Raw genomic sequence first — 13211 nt, 5'->3', positions numbered from 1 at the left:
TTTCAGATCAGGTCAGCTCCAGCTGTTGCAATCACTTGGGGAATAAAATTGCAGAATGGAAGATCTTGTCTCTGTGTCTCTCCTTTCTATTCGCTGTTCCAGTCACACCTAGTCCCATCTTCTTTGATGTATAAGTTTTCTCTTAGCATTCCTTTACTGTTCTTTATACATTGGTAAATATGTATGTTTTCCTTAATAATATATTCATTGTTTGGTTTTGCCTATTTTGTATTTCCGTATTTTATCTTTGGAATTAGCTTTTTTGTAACATCTACTTTACATTCACAAATAATTCATTTCTACTTCCTTATGATAAATATTTATCCACTATAATTATCACTGAACATTGCAGTTACATTTTCTAGTATTTCGTTGCTGTAGTTTGTTTCTAATAAACACTCTTATGCTTAACTCCAGGTGTTCATATGCAAGACTGTCTCAATAATTTAGACTTAAGGGTGAAGCTGGGGGGATGAGGGTTTGATGCAGCAGTTAAGGTGCTTCTGGGGGTGCCTAGAGCCAGAATCCCAGGGCCCAGTCAGAGGCCTTGCAGTGATGCTTCTGCTGCAGCTTCGTGCTCATGCACACCCCGGGAGGCAGCAGGTGTCGGCTCAGGCCATGTGGGAGACCTGGGTTGAGTTTGGCAGTTTGGGCCAGCTGTTGAAGGCATTTGAGAAATAAAAAAGCATATAAAAAATGTCTCTCCTTCTCTCTGGCTCCCTTTCCCTGCCTGTCAAATGAAAAAAAAAAATCACACTAGATCAAATTTAGTGGGTATCACCCATATGTTTCATATTATAGTTGGATGAATTATTATTATTAGCCATATGTGGGTATTCCTGTGGCCCCAGACCATTGTCATATATATTTAATTTTTGTTGGCAAGTTAGATGTGCAGAGAGGAGGAAAGACAGAGAGGAAGATCTTCCATCCACTGATTCACTCCCCAAGTGGCCTCAACAACCTGAGCTGAGCCAACCCATAGCCAGGAGCCCAGAGCCTCTTCTGGATCTCCCATGCGGGTGAAGGGGGTCAAGACTTTGGGCTGTCCTCAGCTGCTTTCCTAGGCCATGAACAGGGAGCTGGATGGGAAGCGGGGTTGCTGGTGGTAGAACTGGCTCCCATATGGGATCTTGGTGCATGCAGGGCAAGGACTTTAGCCCCTAGGCTACCATGCTGGGCCCAAAGATTATATATTTTTAATCACAAAAGAATGTTATATATTATCAGATGCTTTCTCTGAGTTTCTTGATATAATCATGTTTTTTATTCTTCAGCTTCTTAATGGGATGTATTCCACTTACATATTTGCATGTGTTGAGCCATCCCTGCATACTCCAAAATAAATCCAGCTTAGTCTAGGTGAATACTTTTTCTGATGTCTTGTTGGGTTTGATGAGCCATTATTTTGTTAAGCATTTTTGCTTTGTGTTCATCGCAGACCTCAGTCTATGTTGCACCTTTTCTACTTTTAGGATTAAAATGTTGTTGACCTCCGGGAAGGAGTTTGAGAGGATTCCCTCAGTTTCAGTTTTGTTTTTTTTTTTGGTTGTTTGAGAAGAGTTGAAATTAGTTTTCTTGGAAAGTTTAGTAGAAGTCAGCAATTAAGATTTTCTGGACCAGAATTTTCATTTAATAGGAAAGTTTTTATTATGGGTTCAATCTTTGTCTTAATTATTGCTCCATTTTGGTTTGGTTTTTAAAATTTCTTCTCTAATTTAAACTGTTTTTCCCATTTACTTTTGGTTTATTTTGTTGTTGCCCTTCCAGATTTTTTTTACCTGTGTGAATAATTATTTTATTTGATGTCTTTCTGATTTTTTAAAATTTAGGCACTAATTACTACAAACTTTCCTCTTAACAATGCTTTTGCTATGTCTCCAAAGTTTTGATATGTTGTGCTAACATCTTCGTTAATATCCAGGAATTATTTTAATTCCTTTTAAATTTTTCTATGACCCATCCTTCATTTAGTAATGTGTTTTTCAGTCTTCATGTGTTTTCCTATTTTCTAAATTTTTTTTCAATTCATTTATTTTTACTTAAAAGGCAGAGTTATAGAGAGCAGACCAACATGTGCACACAGGCATATACACACAGATCTTCCATCTGTTGGTTCAGTCCCCAAATGGCTGCAATGGCCAGAAATAGACCAGTTCACAGCAGGATCCCGGAGTTTCTTCTGGATCTCCCACACAGATGCCGGTTCTCAAACATTGAGCCATCTTCTGCTACTTTATCAGGCAATAAGCAGATAGCTTGATCAAAAATGGAACACCTGGGACATAAACTGGTGCCCATATGTGGTGCCAGCACCACAGGCAGAGGCTTAGTCTACCACATCAAGGTACCAGTCCTAGAATTTTTTAAGTTGTTGATTTCCAGCTTCATTCCATGGTGGTCAGGATATATACATGGTATGATATAGATTTTTTTTAATTTTCTGAGGCTTAGTTTTTCACTTTGCGTATGGTCTATCCTAGAGCAAGCTCCATGCACTGATGAAAAGAATGTATACTTTGCAACTATGGGATGAAATGTTCTGTTGATATTAATTAGGTCAGTTTGATCCATGGTATAGATTAGCTGTGTTGTTTCTTTATTGATTTTCTGTCTAGTTTATTGGTTCATCAATGAAAGTGGAGTGCTAAAGTCCCCGTTATTATTGTATTGCAGTCTATGTTATCCTTTAGAGTCATTAACAATTGTCTTAAATAGTCAGGTTCCTTGGCACTGAGTGCTATGCATTCACTCTTGTCACATCTTATTGAATTGACCTATTATTCATTATGCCATAACCTTCTTCATATTTTTTTAAAAATATTTTTGTTTAAATGCCTGTTTTGTGTGATATTAGAAAGGCTATGCCTGCTCATTTTTCCTTTCCGTTGACAGGAAACATCTTTATCCATCCTTTCCCTTTCAATCTATGTGTGCCTTTGTTGGTGAAATGTATTTCTTTCAGATAGTAAATAGATGTTCTTATTTATAATCCACTTAGCTGTCAGTCTGAATCTTTTGATTGGGAAATTTAGGCCATTTACATTCAGGGCTGTTACTGAAAGGTAACAAACTTGGTTCTACCATTTTTCCATATTCTTGTTTTCTTTGGATTTCCTTTGTATTTTTTCTAGGACATTTCCCATCATTATGTTCTTTCATTGTGGTGATCACTCTGTGTGTGTGTGTGTGTGTGTGTGTGTGTGTGTGTGTGTGTGTGTGTGTGTGTGTGTAGCACATCCTTAAACATCTTATGTAAGTCTGCACGGGTCCTGGCAAACTTTCAGTGATTTCTCTTCAATTTATAAAGGAGAGCTTTGCTGAACACAGTGTTCTGGGTTGGCAGTTTCTTTAAGACCTGGATTATTTCTCTCCATTTTCCTATCCTGTAGGATTTTTGATAAGAAATCAGCTATGAGTCTAATCAGTAATCCTCTGCAGATATTCTAGCATTTCTTTTGTGTACATTTTAGTATGTTTTCTTCCAGTGTTTAAAGCCTGAGGATTATTTCTGACCATGCATATTAAGAGATCTAAGTACTTATTGTACCTACATGTCTCTTTCTGTCTCCAACATTAAGAAAGCATTCTGCTAGTATTTCTCTGAGTAAGCCTTTGACTTCATTCTGCATTTCCACACATTCAGGAACTCCCAAAATGCATATGTTTAATCACTTGATAGTGTCCCATAACAATCTGCTGCAAAGCTGAACTTTGGCTAGCGTCTGGGAACTTGAATTTCAGGACCATGCTCACTGTCACAAGTGACTTGCAAGCCTTGAATGGTTGATGTAAACAGTATGATATACAGAACACCTGTTTTCCTTCTGAATGTCTGCAATTTTGGTAAGTGCTCAGTGAGAATGCTTACAGGTCATACCTCCAGTGAAAATCCCAACCTTTCTCATGTGACTCATGGTTTGGTGCTGGAGATATTAAGAACATCCTCTATGACTGTACAGGGAAATGATTGTAAGGAGCATCCACCTAGTTTGCTCTGGATTTTGCTCTATGCCTTTTTATTTTTTATTTTGCTTTGTTTGTTTTGCTACAATAAATCATAGCCATGAGTACAACTAAAAAGAAAAAAAGAAACAAAGTGTAGGAAATCACTTGCAGACTTACAAAGCACATGGAATATAATGTGAGGTATGCCAAGTGACAGCTGAGATTGTAATTTTATTTTTTAAAGATTTATTTATTTTATTGGAAAGTCTAATTTTAAGAGAGAAGGAAAAACAGAGAGAAAACTCTTCCATCTCGTGGTTCACTCCCCAAATGGCCACAATGGCCAGAACTGAGGCGAGCTGAAGCCATGAGCCAGGAGCTTCTTCCTGGTCGCTCACATCAGTGTTGGGCCATCCTCGATCGCTTTCGCAGGTCACAAGCAGAGAGCTGGAAGGGAAGTGGAGCAGCTGTTATAAAAACTGGTGCCCGTATGGGATCATGGCGCATGTAAGGTGAGGACTTTGGTCACTAGGCTACCACACCAGGACAACAGAGACTTTAACAAAGATAAGGTACTACTGTGACTTGTGGAAAATAATAGAAAGTCATTTTATTCCTCTAAGGCTGTTTTTTTTTTAAAGATTTATTTATTTTTATTGCCAAATCAGATATACAGAGAGGAGGAGAGACAGAGGGAAAGATCTTCCATCCACTGATTCATTCCCCAAGTGACTGCAGTGGCTGTTGCTGCGCCGATCCAAAACCAAAAGCCAGGAACCTCCTCCAGGTCTCCCATGCGGGTGAAGGGTTCCATGGCTTTGGGCCGTCCTCTACTGCCTTTCCAGGCCACAAGCAGGGAGCTGGATGGGAAGTAGAGCTGCCGGGACCAGAACCAGTGACCACAGGGGATACCAAAGCGCTTAAGATGAGAACTTTAGCCACTAGGCCACGGCGCCAGGCCCGAGGCTGGTTTGTTTGTTTGTTTGTTTGTTTGTTTCATGAAGTGAGTAGGAGTGCAAATAAGTAAGATGCGATTAATTTTAGAGAGTTCAAAACTTTGATGATTTAATTAAATAAATCATTCTTACCTAAATATTCACTATTCATTGTTCTCCCATCCTTAAAATAATATGCTTCACTAAGCATTTCTGTCATTGTTGATAACAGGAAAGGTATAAGGAGCTGCAGTGTATGTGTCAGTTGTATTCCGTATGCAACGGTCTCTGACTCTAACAACGCATGACTGTGATCATCTGAAAACAAAATCTTGAGCATGAATCTCTCATGCTACAGGACACTCTCTTACAAGCAAAAGGAAACCTTGAAAGACTAAGAATCCCTAGTATTTAACCATACTCACAGTTAATATAAAATGTACTCATTTAATTTAGGAGACTTGCTTGTAAAGATTGGAGATGAAAATTTTTTAAATGAACATTTTTTTCACCACTGTGCAATAACCTCCACAAGCTATATCAAGTGCAGAACCATTTTACACCATTCATTAGCACAGTTAGCTTGTATTTCTGAAAAAGGTGTTCACACTGAATTCACCTGATCTTCTGCCCATTCTGCTAGGCAGAACATTTGTGAATAATTGTCATTAGCCATTATTCCAAAGGATGCTTCATGTTAATGTCTAGGGAATAGTTGTCATGAGTAAGTGGTGAGGTCTAAAAACATGCTGTTCATGGGATGAAGAATGTAGAATCCTAACTGCTCTCAGGCAGCTTCGTGGGCTGCTGTTACCCTCCGGTGGTAACCGATAGGTTCTCCGAGGATGGCAATGCCTGCTCATACTCAGGATCCCACCCGATTTGGGGAAAGGCTAACATTGCTCCTACACCTACACTTGGACCCCCCACACACACATGCACACCCCTGCCTACATCTCTTTTACTTCCCTTATGGCCCCTCCTAACTGCCCTGGAATCTGTGGTTCTAGGCCCCCCTGCTCTCTAGACCCAAATCATTGATAAATTGATTTGACTGTCTCCTTAGTGTAGTACTGTGAATGGGAAGAATTAAAGGTTGGTTCTCTAGACATACCATATTTCTGCCTTTAGGATCAGAAAGAGTCATTTATTCTTAGATGTGTATATCCACACATGTGCTTGCACGCACATGTGCTCAAATCACTGTAGATTAATTTAAGATGATGGAATTTGAAATTGAAAATTCAAAGCCATTCTATGTTGGTCACATGATTTACTGTTCTGGCCATTGCAATCATTTCGGGAGTGAACCAACAGATGGAAAAGCTTTCTCTGTCTCTCCCTCTTTCTCTTTCTCTAACTATTAAAAAAAAAAAGAAAATGATATCTGAGTTAGATTTACCCAAAATGTTGCAATCATCAACTAAAATGTTGGATTTTTGTTGTTCATTTCTATTCAAACATATATTTCTAAAGAAAGTGATGAAATAAATATTTTTGATTACCAATTAAATAAAAGTATAATGGTTTAAATAGCACATTCATTAAGTAAAAGATATTAATATATCATGAGTCTATGTATATTCTTCCTGAAATTAACATGTTTAAATTACATAGCATTTCCTTATAGCATGCTACTTCTAGATGTTTAACTCTGGTGCGGTATAATAAAGATCCCATAATCACCTATTAATCTACTCAAAAATTTCGCTCTTTATAATTCTGTATTTTTGTATTAAGAACAATTTTGTTTTAAATTTAATTTCCAAATGACACACTCAATCGTTCCATGAACTCTGCTTTTCAAAGTATCCACGAACATTTTTCTTTTCCAGTTATTTGTTGGTACCTTATCCTAAGACCCTCAAGATTTGGCCTGTGCCTTTTTGAGCTAAGACATGCTCCCAATCTTCCAGTTAGGTCAACCACAAGAATTAAGATATGATAGAAGGTCAGTGAAAGAAATTCATATCAAAACAACTACTCACCATGTCATTATGGCAGCCTGCTGTAACAAATGTGCTTCTGTTTTAACTTATGACAATTAATTGCTAAAAGTAATTTAATCTGACAGAGGCAGGGTGTTGAAAGGCTCCTGGAGATGTCATAAAAGCGACCTTTCTGCCCATGTGCTGCCAAAAGCCATTTTTAACAAGCAGTGAAGGAAACAGTGCAACTTCTTTTGTACTTTGTTAATTAGTTATTGATTTGAAACAATGCACTTGCAAACACTGTTAGGTGAGTCAGGCAGCGGCAAGGTCACTAAGTGACAGTCTACCCTGACAGTCTGTGGAGCATGCCAGGCGTCTCTGAAACCTTTTGTTCTGTTAGCCTAAAAATTGAGTGTGTGGTGTTTGTTAGAATGAATGTAGTTTTATTTTATTCTTCTTAAATGTATGGCAGATTTCCTATGTCAGAGTCATTAGTTATGGCTTTCTTTTCAGATAAGGATATATTCTGCAGAGTAAGTGTATGTGATTGGATTAGTAAAGTGAAATGAGGACGTAGTCTTTTTTTAAGTCTTAAAGGAAGCAAGATGCTAGAATTCATTTATTGGATGTACTACTCCAACTCCCTTTATATTTATTTGAATATTTAATTTCACTTTTAATGAATTTGTTATGTTATTAAAAGAAGTTAAATATCCTATGCTTCTTTAAAAAAATCCTCAGATTATTTTAAATTTCTTTTTTTTTTTAAGCATTTATGTACAAGTTGACACTGCAGGTCTTTGTGTGAGTTCACCTATGAGGGACGGAAAGAGTCCAAGCCCACTCCCATCCATCACCTAAACCTTCAGGCTTATGGAGCCTGGTTTCAGTTGCCAAAAGTGTTTGACAATCTTTGCCTGAGGACTGAAATCTGACTGCCCATGGTATGAAAGATCAGGAGGGATTTAAGGGGAGAGCGGGGCGAGGATGGGGTCGTTCAATTTGTGTATGATCACTTAATTCCTATTCATTCTTCTGAAACTGATACCCTCTGTTTGTGATAAACTCATTTCAAAATATCTTCTGTTCTTTCTATGGAAAACCTTTGTGGGCTGCATGGAATAAAAGAGGGGAAATAACTTCTCAAACAGCTTTCCTTAAGAATATTCAGTTGCTCTTCAGTCCCAGGGGTTGTTGGAATCCTAGCCCTGTGCTTGGAGGAGTCTGTAGTTGAAATGTCCTGCTTCTCACCTTCACAGGTGCTCAGCTAGTTACATTCTTCTTTCTGATCTTCCTCTTCCAAAGTGTGGTCATTTCTACCTCACTCATTCTTCTGATCCTTGAGAGTTATGTCTCTATTAAAATGAATAATTAAATACCTTTTACTATAGATTTTTACAGAGTTTGGAGAGGTAATGCAGTCAGATACAGTTGTTTAATGTGTCATGCTAGCTTGAAACTAAGATCATGAATATTTAGACAAGTAGTCAACAGGCTTTTCTCCTGTAAGTCCAAATGGTAGCTACTTTGAGACTTGCAGACCGTACCAACACTCTCTCAACTACTCTGTTGTCAGGTGAGAGCTGCAGTTGTAAGTAATGAAAGAACACGAGGTCATGGCTGTATTGTAGAAAAAAAATATTTACAAGATAGGTGTCTAGCTTGTAGACCGTGGTGTGCTGATCCCAGTTTAGAAAAATTACTTTACCAGGATGGTTTTTCTATTAGGTTTCTTTAATTAATAATAATTTATACTGTGTCCTTTTTGTCATATACATCACAATGATGTTATGAATAAAGTTGAATGTGTTTGCTGCAGTGGGCATTTGGCATAGTGGCGGAAACACTGCTTGAGATGCTCAGGTTCCAGGCCAGAACGCTTGGATTGGAGTCCCCCAACTCCTGATTCCAGACTTCTAGTGCACATTTAGGAGGGCAATGGATGATGCCTCGGGTAGCCGGGTCCTTGCCACCTACCAAAGACCTGGTTGAAGTTACTGCTGTTGGCTTCATTCTAGTCTGGCTCTGGCTGTTACTGGCTTTTGTGGAGTGAACTAGGAAATAAAAGCTCCTTCTTGCACATGTTTTATTTCTCTGTCTCTCTCTCAAATAAATAAATAAATAAATAACTTTTTTAAAATAAGAAAGATGTGTCTGAAATATGTGTGCCATTGTGTAGCTATCATTCCAACCACTGTAAAAAACAAACAAAAAAAAAGTGCACTGCTATGAAAGTTTCTTTATGTGACCCTTTACAGTCAGTACTTCCTTGTCCTCATTCTGCTGACCTCTGTTCTGCGTTACAATGTCATAGTTTTGGCTTTTCTAGAATTTCCTACCAATTGAATCATACTGTGTGTGCTCTTTTATGTCTGGCTTCTTTCACTTAACCTTAAACTTTGTTGCAGATGAATAAATACCAGAAAATTAATAATAGATTTTAAGCTGGATCCATTTTCTTTCTCATAAGATGGCAAAAGTTTATGAAGAAAAAGAATACACTGAAAGCGCACTCCTTCATTACACAGAATAAAGAATGTGAACTTAGCCCACAATGCATGATATTGCCATAAGCAGCACTTTTGTCCTGGCCTGACAGGCTCTTTACCAGTTTGCTGCTGGAAAGAACAGCCATGGTGCTTGTGCCTCCATGGGAAAGATAGTATATGTGTTTTAACATTTGCTTATATGCTTATATAAAGTTATTAAGACTATAGATACTAAGACTGTTAGACTACCTGGTTTGAAATCTGTGTCTCCCTTAATGCTAACAATTTTTCTTAAGTTTCTTAATTATTCTTTGTTTATCAGGTCTTTGGAGATAATAACAGTAACTAATTCACAGGATTACACGAGCTGATATCCTCGAGATTTTTAGATTGCTGCCTCCCTCGGTCTACCCTAGAGAAGAATTTGCCATTAACACCATTGTGCTCGCATTATATTTTTCACTTGGGGGAGAAAGCTGAATTTTATTAAAATGTGAATATGATCATCCATGTTGGATTATCCTTGTTGGGATTTCTCAGGTGCACACTGGAGCACAGGTTGTGTTCTAAGAATCCTACTATCTCTCTCTGCCTCTCATTAGAACCACTGAATTCTTGACTGTTTTTTGTCTTATTGGTCAGTTATGGCTTAAATTTTATATTCAGTATATTAAAAGATAAAGTTTTATGTTAGCCCATTTGTTAGCATTACTTTAGCACATATAGCATAGAAGGTCAGACACTAGAACCAAACAGACCAGCATGCCATCTGGCAAATTTATCACCATGAACAAATTAGTTAATCTTTTCGGATAGGGATGGTTCATGTATCTATGTCATAAACTATTCTAAAGATTAGATGAGAGAGTGACCATTATCCTATGCCAAAAAAATGGCAATAACCCATAAAGGGAGGATGAAAGAAGTTTAGGTAGAAATATGAAAGAGGAAAAAGTCAAGGGCAACTTCCAGATTTTTGGCTTGAACAGCTGGAGGAAGGGGTGTATCACTTAACAAGAAGGAAGAAACTGAAGAAAGAAAAGAGAATGGCGAATTGGAAACTTAATCCGGAGTTTGCATTTGAATGTAGTAAGTTTGAAATATTAGTGGAGCTCCAGTGAGTGTGAGGTGATTATGAACACTGATCCTTTTTTGATCAGTGCAATATCTTCTGTGTGTTACCATTTATAATTTGTTAATGAAGCCACATTGAGCAGTAATGATCTTGAGTCTATATTTGGAAAATATTTTTTTTTGAAAGTCAGAGCAGCAGAGAGAGAAGGAGAGAAGTGGAAGGAGAGAGAGAACGAGTGAGAGTTAACTTTCCATCTACTAGTTTCCCTTCCAAATGGCTGCAACAACCAAGACTGGGTTAGGCTAAGGCACCAAGCCAGGAACTCCATGCTGCTGTTACACATGGAAAGCAGGAGCGTAAACTCTTGGGCCATCTCATGCCACCTTCCCAGGCGCATTGTTACAAAGCTGCGAAGCTGAAGCTGCGTTGGAAGCAGAGCAACCAACAGTCACACTAGCACTCAGACTGGGGATACCTGTGTTACAAGTGGTACCCATATTAGCCACTTCTTTGTTCTTTTCTTCTTCTTCTTCTTTTTTTTTAATGTAAGAAAAGCTACAATTTGCTTTTGTTTTTAACTTTGACAATATATACAGAGTCCTACAAACGGTAAAATCATAATGCCTCGGTTACATATTAAAACAGATAGCATAATGTCTATTGGATATGTTGTAGGCAAGTACCCTCTGGAGTTTTAGGGAATTTTAAGAATTTTATTTAAAAATTCCTTATTACAACAGATTTCCAACTGCCCATGCTTCATGTAAAATGAATCTGTCTTCAAGACTTACTGTTCTTAATATCTTAGTCCCTAAAAGGAATAGGAAAAGTTATATGATTTCGAAATGTAGCCAACTTACATATTCTTGGGCTTACTTTTGTAATGTTTAGAGTTGAGTCTTGTGAAGTTGCAAATTTTTTAGGTCAAAAGCAACTAATGCGAGTAACTTTTTGTGGTTCAAGTTAGTTTTTAGAGACCAAATATAGATCAATTTTGAATATGTTTTTATTGTGGATGCACTGTTTGTTGATTTTATGTCCCTTTCTATGTTCCTAATCCTTTATTTGTCGCTGAACATAAATGTATATCATTTATAAAAGATCACATATTTAAAATATGTCAAAATGAAGATAAATTGTTAAGACAAATTAATTGGATAAAATAAAGCAACAACCCAAATGACAGTTACATATAATTCTTTTTAATGTTTTATTCTGCAGTAATATTCAGTTTATACTCTGTTCTTATGCAAAACTGATAAATAACGGAGTCATATAAAAGCTTCAACCTTAAAGCTAAAACACAATCTCCTTGTATATGTCTTCTTGCATTAAGGTCCCATGGTATTTGTATTCCATTTCTGAAAGTGTATTCTGCTATGGATTTTCTTTCTTCTTATACATATGCATTGATTGGGCACAAAATGGAAACTTGCAATTTTTATACAGATTCATTTTTTAATGTTATTAGAATTGCTAAAAGAAGGAGAGACACAGAGGGAAAGATCTTCCATCTGCTGGTTCATCCCCAAATGGCTGCAATGGCTGCAATTACACAATTGCTGATGCTGAGCTGATCTGAAGCCTATGGCCAGGAGCCTCTTCCAGGTCTCCCATATAGATGCAGGGTCCCAAGGACTCAGGCCATCTTCGCTGCTTTTTTAGGCCAGAAGCAGGGTTCTGGATATGAAGTGGAGCAGTTGGGCTATGAACCAGCTCCCCTATGGGATGTAGGTGCTTGAAACATAAACAGTTAGGTGTTTTTTATGTTGGTATTCATTCTCCAGTTAATATCTTCGGTGTAAATAATAAATAAGTTTTAATACTAGTACTGAGAGCAACTGATGTAGCTGGGGTTTGACAGTATAAACACACATATATATTTCGATACACTTTCATGGGTGAAATTTATGCATGATATAACTGAAATCAGTGATACAAGTGTGCTGTTTTGAAATTACAAGTGTTAGATTGATTATTCATTAAAAGATGTAACAGCTTAAAGTATTCATGTGAACAAACTAATTGCAAAGCTTTGACTTTAAAATTGAGCATTTTAAAGACCTTTAAATTCATTAAATTTTTTGCGCTTTCTAAAAGCAGTTATCAGTTTAAAATGTACATTTAATGACATTGAAGCAACAGGTTAGCTGAAGAAAAAAGATGTGTCAAATTTGGCTTTTGTTCAGAAAATATCTGAACCTGTCACCGTACGCAGTCTCAGAGGGCGAAATGCATTACAGGAGCTAATTAACCTTAGAAAATAATTATACAAATATGCAAATGTTGTTTAGATAATTCCATGTGTTATCAGCTCAGGTAGTCCATCACAAATGCAGCCCTTGCAAGGCCCAGGTAGTAGGATCTGGCATAGTTGATAAGGCTTTGGTTACTGCATCACTTTTGTTTGGTACATAGCGATTAATGATGGCAAGAGTACATCAGGAAACTCGCCCCCTTCTCTGAACACAGCGGAAATCCGCCGTGCATGCCCCTGTGCAGTCTGGCACCAGCAAGCAGTAACTAATGCATTTACTTCTTGTCTTTTCATGCGCTTCGTTTATTTACATGTCTTAAAATCATCCAACCTGAATCAAGTTACCCAGTGCTGACTGTACTCTGGTCCGAAATTCAAGGTGACACCTGTGGAGCAGATTTCGTTTGCTTGCATTTCTGTAATTGAGGCATATTAGAAAGTCTTTCCTGTTGAAATCTGTTTAGATTCAAAATCCACTGCTGGTAATGCTTGTATGAATTCTCTGGATTATGGCTTATAAATATATAGTGATTTTGGCAGAGATTGGCTCTGTGGGCTGACAAAAATTTATCCTCT

General features: G+C 37.6%; 1 protein-coding gene across 5 annotated transcripts in view; it reads left to right on the top strand.

The window, feature by feature from the left end:
- FAM172A (family with sequence similarity 172 member A) overlaps positions 1 to 13211 on the top strand; it is a 270353-nt gene that overhangs the window by 118594 nt on the left and 138548 nt on the right. The window lies entirely within an intron of this gene.

The sequence above is a fragment of the Ochotona curzoniae genome, unplaced genomic scaffold (assembly GCF_017591425.1).
Source record: "Ochotona curzoniae isolate NIBS_2020 unplaced genomic scaffold, NIBS_Ocur_1.0 contig_4501, whole genome shotgun sequence".
Taxonomy (NCBI): domain Eukaryota; kingdom Metazoa; phylum Chordata; class Mammalia; order Lagomorpha; family Ochotonidae; genus Ochotona; species Ochotona curzoniae.
This window is presented reverse-complemented; position numbering and strand designations above follow the sequence as displayed.